The 8,428-nt window shown below is 35.0% G+C and overlaps 1 long non-coding RNA gene across 1 annotated transcript; it reads left to right on the top strand.

Annotated features, from left to right (window-relative positions):
• The first annotated feature begins 292 nt into the window (after nucleotides 1–292).
• LOC107796166 (uncharacterized) lies at nucleotides 293–4,973 on the top strand. Its single transcript, XR_001650331.2, has 2 exons — nucleotides 293–821; nucleotides 4,772–4,973. It is a non-coding gene; the product is annotated as an uncharacterized LOC107796166 (long non-coding RNA).
• Nucleotides 4,974–8,428: the final 3,455 nt, after the last annotated feature.

The following is an 8,428-nucleotide window of genomic DNA, read 5'->3' as shown; positions in this document are numbered from 1 at the left end:
TTTTCAAGTTTATGAGAAATACATAAACTAAAATTATATATATATTTTTGTGATTTTTCTTTTTGCAACGAAATAAAGTAAAATAGTTAAAATAGCTATACTAGACCCAATTTCACATATTCACGCTAAAAATGTGAAAATTCTCGGGGAGGGTCAAAAATCACGTGCTTACAACAAGTACAACCGTTACAATAGGATTAGGGTGATATCAGCACACTTTAACTATACAACCATTCCAGTTGTATTGAAACCATTGCCATAGAGTATTTTACCGCAACGGTCTGTACGCTGTTCCAGTAGACCGACTTATTGAAACAGTTCAGAAATTTTTTATTTTTATGGGAACGGTTTTCATTCCGTCTTCACTTTCCCCCCAAAATATTTGGTAAACCCTCCAAATGAACCCCATTTTTTTTATTTTTTATTTTTGATTAATTTTAATAATATAAAACTTAAAACTAATCTTTATTTCCCCTTTTCCTAGCAAACTCACCTGCATGCCGATTTTCATTAGAACCAGACCCATCTCCACCTTTTTTTTCCTCTCAAAACCTATTCCTCAAAATCCTCTCTTTAACTCCTAAAATCCAAATTCAGAAATAGATTCATCTCAAAATTCTCACTTTCCCTGTAGATTCATCTCCTTATAGATTCATCTCAAGGATAGACCAAAATCCCCAAATTCCAAAATCAATTTTATGGTCGAGTCGAAGAAGCTGTCCAAACGAAGCTAGGTTTTCGTGAAACAAGCGCGATTCTTGATTGTAGAGGTTCTTAAAAAAGGGAGACTGTTGTTGCATGTCTTCTGATTATTCTGAGAGGTATGTTAATCTCATTCTTTTTCTTCACCTAGATGTTGTTAGAATTACGCTTTCAATATTGGTTTATTTCATGCGCTTTTTGATTTCAATATTGTTTCTTAATATTTGATTAGTTTGGTTTGATGTAATTTTATTTCTTTCTCCTTTTCTCTGTTACATTGGTATTATTTTCTATATATATATGTAATTGGAGTTGGAAGTAGCTTTTATTTAGTACCAGGTAATGTTATTGGAAATGGGAGAAACGATGTTTTCTTAAAAATGATGTAATTTAACGATGTAAAAATGATTTTTGTGTAAAATCAACGTTTTGCTCGTTGAAATTCTTTAGCACCCCATGTTTTCCTTGAAGCTATTTTTCATGTTATTTCTTAATATGTTCTGAACTTGTTATCTTATATCTACTTCCTTCATATTACAAGAATATACCATTTATTAGAAGTTAAAAATAATTTTGGAAATATCTGTATGTCGACGGGAAGAAAATGTTTTTCCCTTTGTGGATGGCAATTTGGGTGAACTGTTTAAAGAAATATTTTTTTAGTGAAGGAGCCTTTAAGTGAAATGAAGTATAGAAACAGAGTAAGAAAAGATGAGTCTATTGTTGTGGTGTTTGAAGATTTGGGTGCTGAGTATTTGGAAGAATTATTGAGTTCCTCGGAATGTGTTACAAATTGGTGATTGTCTTTCTCTGTTTTAATCCAGAATTTCTCAAAGTTTCCTCAGCAACAAAATGCTACTCTCCTCTGTATTTATCATCTTGATTTAGGCCTTCATTTGTTGATGACTTATTTAATTTATGCTTCTTTTCTACAGCTAAAAGAGCTGATGTTTCTTGTTCTATTTTTCTTCTCCTTTTGTTTCTCATCAATTCTAATGCACTGACATGCTAAAGGTGATGTCAGTTTCTCCAGAAAAGTTGCATTTGCGAGCTGAACCTCTTATAACAATTAACATTGTTTTCATATTAAATTTGAGTTCCATCACAAAGAGAGGAGGAGGATGAGGATTAAAATTAAGAAATATAATTTAAAACAGACAATATATAAGATTAGAAAAGATTGATTTATTAAGGTAGTGGAATTGGAATCTAATTTACAAGTTTAGAAAGGGCTATAATGTAAAGTTTATAGAAGGAAATTAAATGGAAGATTAGGAAAGATATGATCAGGGACCTTAATAGTAAGATATAGGAAAGAAATAGTTATAGTGTAAGTGATATAGGGACAACTTATAGTTGGACATAATATCATTTCATGGATTTTATTAAATAGGAGAAATTACAGAAAAAAGACTTCAACTGTAACCCACGAATAAGGAGTCATAGTAGTGTCTTTCACTTTGGATAGCTAATGAAAAAAATCTATCAACTACACCTAATATTAATGCAAGAATTTAACATTCTTGAACTGATAGTGAAACAAAATAGATGAATATATATATAAAATTTAGATATCTCTAGTTAGTTTAGAATTAAAAGTAATTAGTAAAACATAATAGATACCTTAGTGCTGGTTTAAAGGATATTCTCTACCATTTTTTGGAGAGATAGAGGAAATATCCATGAATAAACAATTCATGAATAAAAAACAGAATAGGACATAGACTATTACAAATAAGTGATGAGAGTACCAAAAAGCATTGAATCCAGTGAGTTTCTAATAGAGCAACATAAGAACCTAGAACAAAAAACATTTGAAACAGAGCAAAAGACTAATCTAGTATGTTGCTTCTATTGTCTTTAAGAACTTAGAATTTTAGCAACTCAGCATAGAAAGTAAAGAATAAAATTAGTTAAGATGCAACCATCACGAGTTATTATGTATGACTCATGGTGAGAAAAATTCTGTTTCTCGAATGTGATGATTTCTCCACAGATTCATTTTCAATGACCAAGGTAAACAAGTATCGGAAGATAATAAAGGTTTTTGGTTATACATATTACGTTAAACCAAATTACTGAAACTCAGAGAAGAGAATCTACATGATACTTCAAACATAAAAAGAGAATCTAATTATCCAACTAACAGTCTTAACTTGTTCCCTATATCTGCCTCAGATTGAGACTTAAGATTAGTACAATATTTAAGGTACAATTAGATTACAAATCTCTTCTCTAATGATTTTATTATTCTTTCTCAATGCAAAAACTGCTTTACTATTTGTAACTCTTTGACTTCACCCCCTTTAAGTTTTGGTCAATGTCAAATTAGTATGTACCTTGATTTTTTGTGTTAATTTTGTTGATTACTTTTGTCGTATAGGAATTTCATGGATAAAGTAGATAAAAGTTGGATGCATCTCCTAAGATGGACGGATGAGTATATACATGGAGTAAATGATTTCCTTGATAAGGCATTTGAACGAGCTTCACAAGGAAATGAAATATTATGTCCTTGTCATAAGTGCATTAATCGCATTTGGCATTATACAAATTAGTATATATCTTTGTTTATTTCTTGCTTTCTTCTTCTCCTCCTTCTGCTTCTTTTTTAAAGTTTCACTTAAATTATTCGAAGTTGACTAATTTATCTCAAATTAGCTATAATCTTTTATAAAGAGAATAATTGGCTTATAATATCAATGCATGTTGCTTCCTCTTATCTTGGTTTTCTGTACAAAGACATCTATTGATTGACAAAAGCAACACTACTATTTTATAACAGCACCATATCTAGAGAAGTTCCCACTCAGATTCAGAATAAAGATTTGTGATTTCTTGTGATTAACATCCCGGATTAACAATTTTGTGAGGAATTCTGGCTACTTTATCTCTATCATAATAGCGAGTAAATGTTAAAACTTGTGCTTTTGTTGGTCTTTTTAGAGTACACAGGATTCATTTATATCAAATCTTAGTTGTCCAGGTGTGGCTGGCTGGTTTTTGTATCTTTGGAACATAAATCAATTAATCAGTCAACTACGTTTCAGTTTCAAACTAGTTGGGCTCAACTTCATGCTTTACTGGTGACCATTTGTTTCAATTGCTTACCATTTGCTTTTTTTCTTTTCTTTCTAAATCCTCATAGTAGACTCTCTAGATTGAAGGCTTCTGTCAACTAGCTATAGTCGAGCGTCAAAGGACATATAAGAGTAAGGGTGGTGGTTTCTGACTATACACTACCTCATGAGGGGTCATTTTAATAGAGGAAGTATAGAAGGTGTTATACCCGCATTAGGCTAGTGGTAACATGTGAGGCCAATATATAGGTTTCTCAAATGGCATGCACGTCAAGTAACACTCAAAGCACATATTTACAAGTTATCTCTGTCCATCAATCTAGGATGGCATGCAGTAGATGTTAGGAAGATAGGCGTACATGCATCTTTTGCTTGTAATATGTAATGTAATTGTTTAAATCTTCTCTCATTTTCCCTTTGTTACATTGGTCCCAAGAAAGATTATAAGGGCATTCTTCAAAAGGATGCAAAATTTGCCTTTTCTTGTTGCTTATGTTGTGTTTAACTAGTTTCAATGTTTGATATGGAAATGGAAAATGGAAATAACTAACTGAACAGTTTGTTAAGATGAAGAAAGTCATCTGGTGAAATACTGTTACTGGGTCTGGAAGGAAGTGAATAAGAGAAGTATTATATAAGCTTTCGGCAATGTGGTAAAGATAATATTAATAGGTATCAGTGGCTAGTTTATTAAGTTGTGAATTCCCAGTTTGTAATTCTATTAAAGTTTCTTTTGCATTCTTACACAGATTTAAAGACAACCAATTACTTGCTATCATCTCTGACTTGTTTTTGAAAACTTTGTGCTTGAAGATTTTTACTGGATATAAGATTGTTTCATCCTAGCAAAAAGAATCGAAGACTTGGAGATCGACATTCTAGTACATTTGAAAACTTTGTTCTTTATGCATTGTTTATGGACCATACCCATTCTTATAAAGATAAACCAACTCTTGAAGGATAATGACTTTATTTATCCTCTTTTGTAGGTGGAGCAATTGAAGAAAGGGAAGATGGAGATTGTGAAGATCTAGACCTTACTTAAGAACTTTGAATTGTTGTCCATGTTCTAGGAATCTTTTGTTATCAACATTTGAACTCTAACTCTTGAAGTGTTGAAATGTAAAACTTATGTGATTGGGTTAAAATATTTTGGTTTTATGGAGAAAATATAGATTATGAAGTATTTTATCTTTTTATTTATATAAATTTCAGGTTATTACAAATTTTATATATCTAAATATTCATTTACAGCCAGGGCGTAATAGTCTAATAGAACCGTTCCAATAGCTCTTGCAAACCGTTCCAATAGGTCTGACAAATCGCTCCAAAATAGTCTAAAAGAACCATTCCAATAGGTCATCCAAACTATTCCATTAGGTCTTACAAATCATTCCAAAATGTGCAACTAACTTATACAATATGTAGTTAAAACCATTGTAAAGGAAATAAAACTGTTACAGTAGCGTAATGAAACTGTTAGAATATCTGTAAATAAACGGTGCAATAGCTTACATAACCGTTGAAACAAATTATATGGTAACGGCTGCCAACCGTTGTTGTAAACTCTATGGCAACGGGTTTTACCCATTACAACTGGAAAGAAATACTCGTTGCTTCAGATAGAGGAACAACCGTTGCGATAGATCGCCCTTAAGCAACGGTTTGGGTAACCATTGCAAGAACCGTTACTCTAGATATACTGGCACGACAGCATATGTAACGGTTGCTAAACCGTTCCAATAACTCTATGGCAACGGTTTACCTCTCTGTTGCTACGGTTTTTCGGCTATTGCAATAGGCTCATTTTCCAGTAATTGGAGCAATAACTCATGAGACAACTGGTCGGGTCGTCACAGGCTCAAAAGGTGTATCAAAGGATAAAAGTGTTTAGATGACAGAATAAAATGCCTTCGTCATTCCAATCTGTGAAACATGCCAACTACAAATAACTCAATTGAAGACAAACCAAAGAAATCACACATAATATCTCTTGACTGCATCAGAATTGACAGTCATGTCTACACATTTGCCTTCTATACCTGCTAAATACAAAGCACCGTTGGGCAACACTCTTGTCACAATGAACGGCCCCTGCCAGTTTGGAGCAAACTTGCCTTTAGTTTTAGCTTGATATGGAAGAATTCATTCTAACATCGACTGATCTACCTCAAACTGTTTGAGAGACATTTTCTTATTGTATGCTCTTATCAACCTCTTGATTTCCCAGACGAACTGCCTCAGTTTCACTCAATTCAAGTTTCAGGTTATCTCAGAATGCGTGAATCTTTATTTGTTTCCTCAAACGAAGCTTTTATCATATTCAAAACTCTGTTTCATTATTCCATGATTAACTTGGCTTTCAAGATCTGGCTAAAAACTCCGCATGCATGTCATGTCACTAGAAATGGCCTGAAGAGAACTATATACAATAAAGGAACTAAACGAAGACTACAAATAACAGAAAAACAAAATCTCATTTGACCAAAGGATGGAAGGGTTTGAACAGTAGAATAAAATCTATATTAAAGCCCTAAAACAATCCCAGATGACAGACTTAGAGACGCAAAACTAACTAACAAGAGTCTCAGAAATAGGCAAAAGAGGATGGAAGGGTTTGAATCAACATAACAAGCAAGATAAAATCTGGGCTACAACCCTGAAATAAGCAGACATCAGAAAAGATGTCAAAATGAACTGCCAAGACTCGTTCCCGATGAGGAAATGAGGTGCTTTCTAATTACCAAACTCGAGATCTTAGCCACTGAGTTGCACATGAAAATTACTGGGACCTTCACCAACTTCAATCATATTGTCTTCACTACGTGGCTCATTGACTCCTTTGAATAAACCTTCCTCAGCACTAACTGTTGAATTATCGACAGACCATCTAAGGGATCTTGTCGCAAATGACTCACCAAAGAACTTGAAAGAGCCTGCACATTCGTTGTCAATGCAAACCATCCCAACAATTTGTGCATAGTCATGTACCTGTAGAGGATTATGTGTGACACTTGGGGTATTACTGCCTTGGACCAAAATTATCCCTTCTTGAATCATTCTTTCTATCTCCCTTTTCAAAGCACAACAATCTTCAATGCTATGCCCTTGGAATTAGAGTGGTATATGCACCATACAGTAGGATCAAAACCTTTTGCATATGGGTATGAAGTGTAGCCGAAGAGCGGCTCAATCAAGCCAGAATATTTTAACCTTTCAAACAAGTTTGTGTAGGATTCCCAGATTGGTGTGAAATTATCTTTCCGCTTTTGTTTCCCTCCATGCCTATGTTGTTTAGGTTTATAGGGTGCCTGAAAATGCTGTGAAGGCACACGAGAATTTTGGGATGCTGGTGCTCGCCCTAGGGAGTGACCCAGTGGTTGGACAAATGGCCGGATATTGTTCGGAGGATAATACTAGGGTGGATTATGTGGAGCCTTCGGGGATATTCATGGGGTCGGTATTGAGGCTGAAAGCATTTAGCAGGAATGCCCACTGGATCCTGTTATTGGAGGGACTCAGCAACATCTTTTCTATCAATGGGAGGACAAACCCGAGCAACTTGTTCGTTCCATTTGAACCATCTTCTCGAGTTTCTTTTCCATCTGAGATAGGGAAGAGAAGTCTGGGATAATGTCTGCATTGTACTGATAGTGTGGAACAAAATCTTGAATCATGTCGCCCCAAGCATACCATTTACTGACATCTTGACGAGTAGTACCACTCCAAAGCTTCCCCACTCAAACTCTCACTGAAATAGCCATCAACAACTCATCTTTCCTGCAAACACTTCCCATTTCACTGCAATAATCCCTTAGATGGGCTACTCGATCTCCGCGTCAATCATATAAATCAAACTTTGGCATCTTAAACCCAGCAGGCAGTTGGATGTTAGGAAAAAAGCACAAGTCTTTATAAGTCGTGCACACCTGGCTCCCTATCCCTTGCATATTCTTCAATGATTGCTCCAAACTCTTTACTTTCCTAAATATCTCCTGTTGCTCCGCGTTCTTGGGTGGTTTCTCAATTTCGACAGGAGGTTCAAAGTGAGGAGTGTAGGAGTAATGATTCGGGACTTTGAAAGTAGGCTCTAGAGCATAGTATTGGGTATCCTGAGCTTGGAACGTCGGTTCACTAGAAGATCGAAGGACAGTAATTTTGGCTGGTGGAGCATGGAAATTTTGGGTTGAAGTGCCAGGATAGTGGTGGTAAGGGGTAAAACTTGGTGCATGTTGAGGGGAAATATCGACAATAGTGGGATCTTGGGCTTGTGACAGTGGTGGATAAAACCAGGGTTTTCTATATAGTTGGAAGGGGATGACGGTGGAGGATTCCCCCTGATCCATGCTTGATACATTTTTGCCATTTGGTGTTTCACCTTGTGTACCTCTTCTTTCAAACCAGACTCAAATTGCCCCATCTCTCTCGGTGGGTCAATAACACTTGTGTATAATTCTTTGCTAGCCATGATTGCCTTGTATTTTGACCTGGTGTTATATATATGACTTGCCAGAATGCCAAACGAACTAACCACCTTCCTGTTCTTAATTGCAACAACAAACTTGTTAGTTTTTAAGAGTTTAACAGATAGGCAATCACATGTTTGGGATGCAATGCATCTAAACAATTAAATGTTTCTATCTTGT

This window comes from Nicotiana tabacum, chromosome 3 (genome assembly GCF_000715075.1).
Source record: "Nicotiana tabacum cultivar K326 chromosome 3, ASM71507v2, whole genome shotgun sequence".
Lineage (NCBI taxonomy): Eukaryota > Viridiplantae > Streptophyta > Magnoliopsida > Solanales > Solanaceae > Nicotiana > Nicotiana tabacum.
The sequence above is the reverse complement of the archived record's forward strand: the minus strand, read 5'-3'. Positions and strand labels throughout refer to the sequence as shown.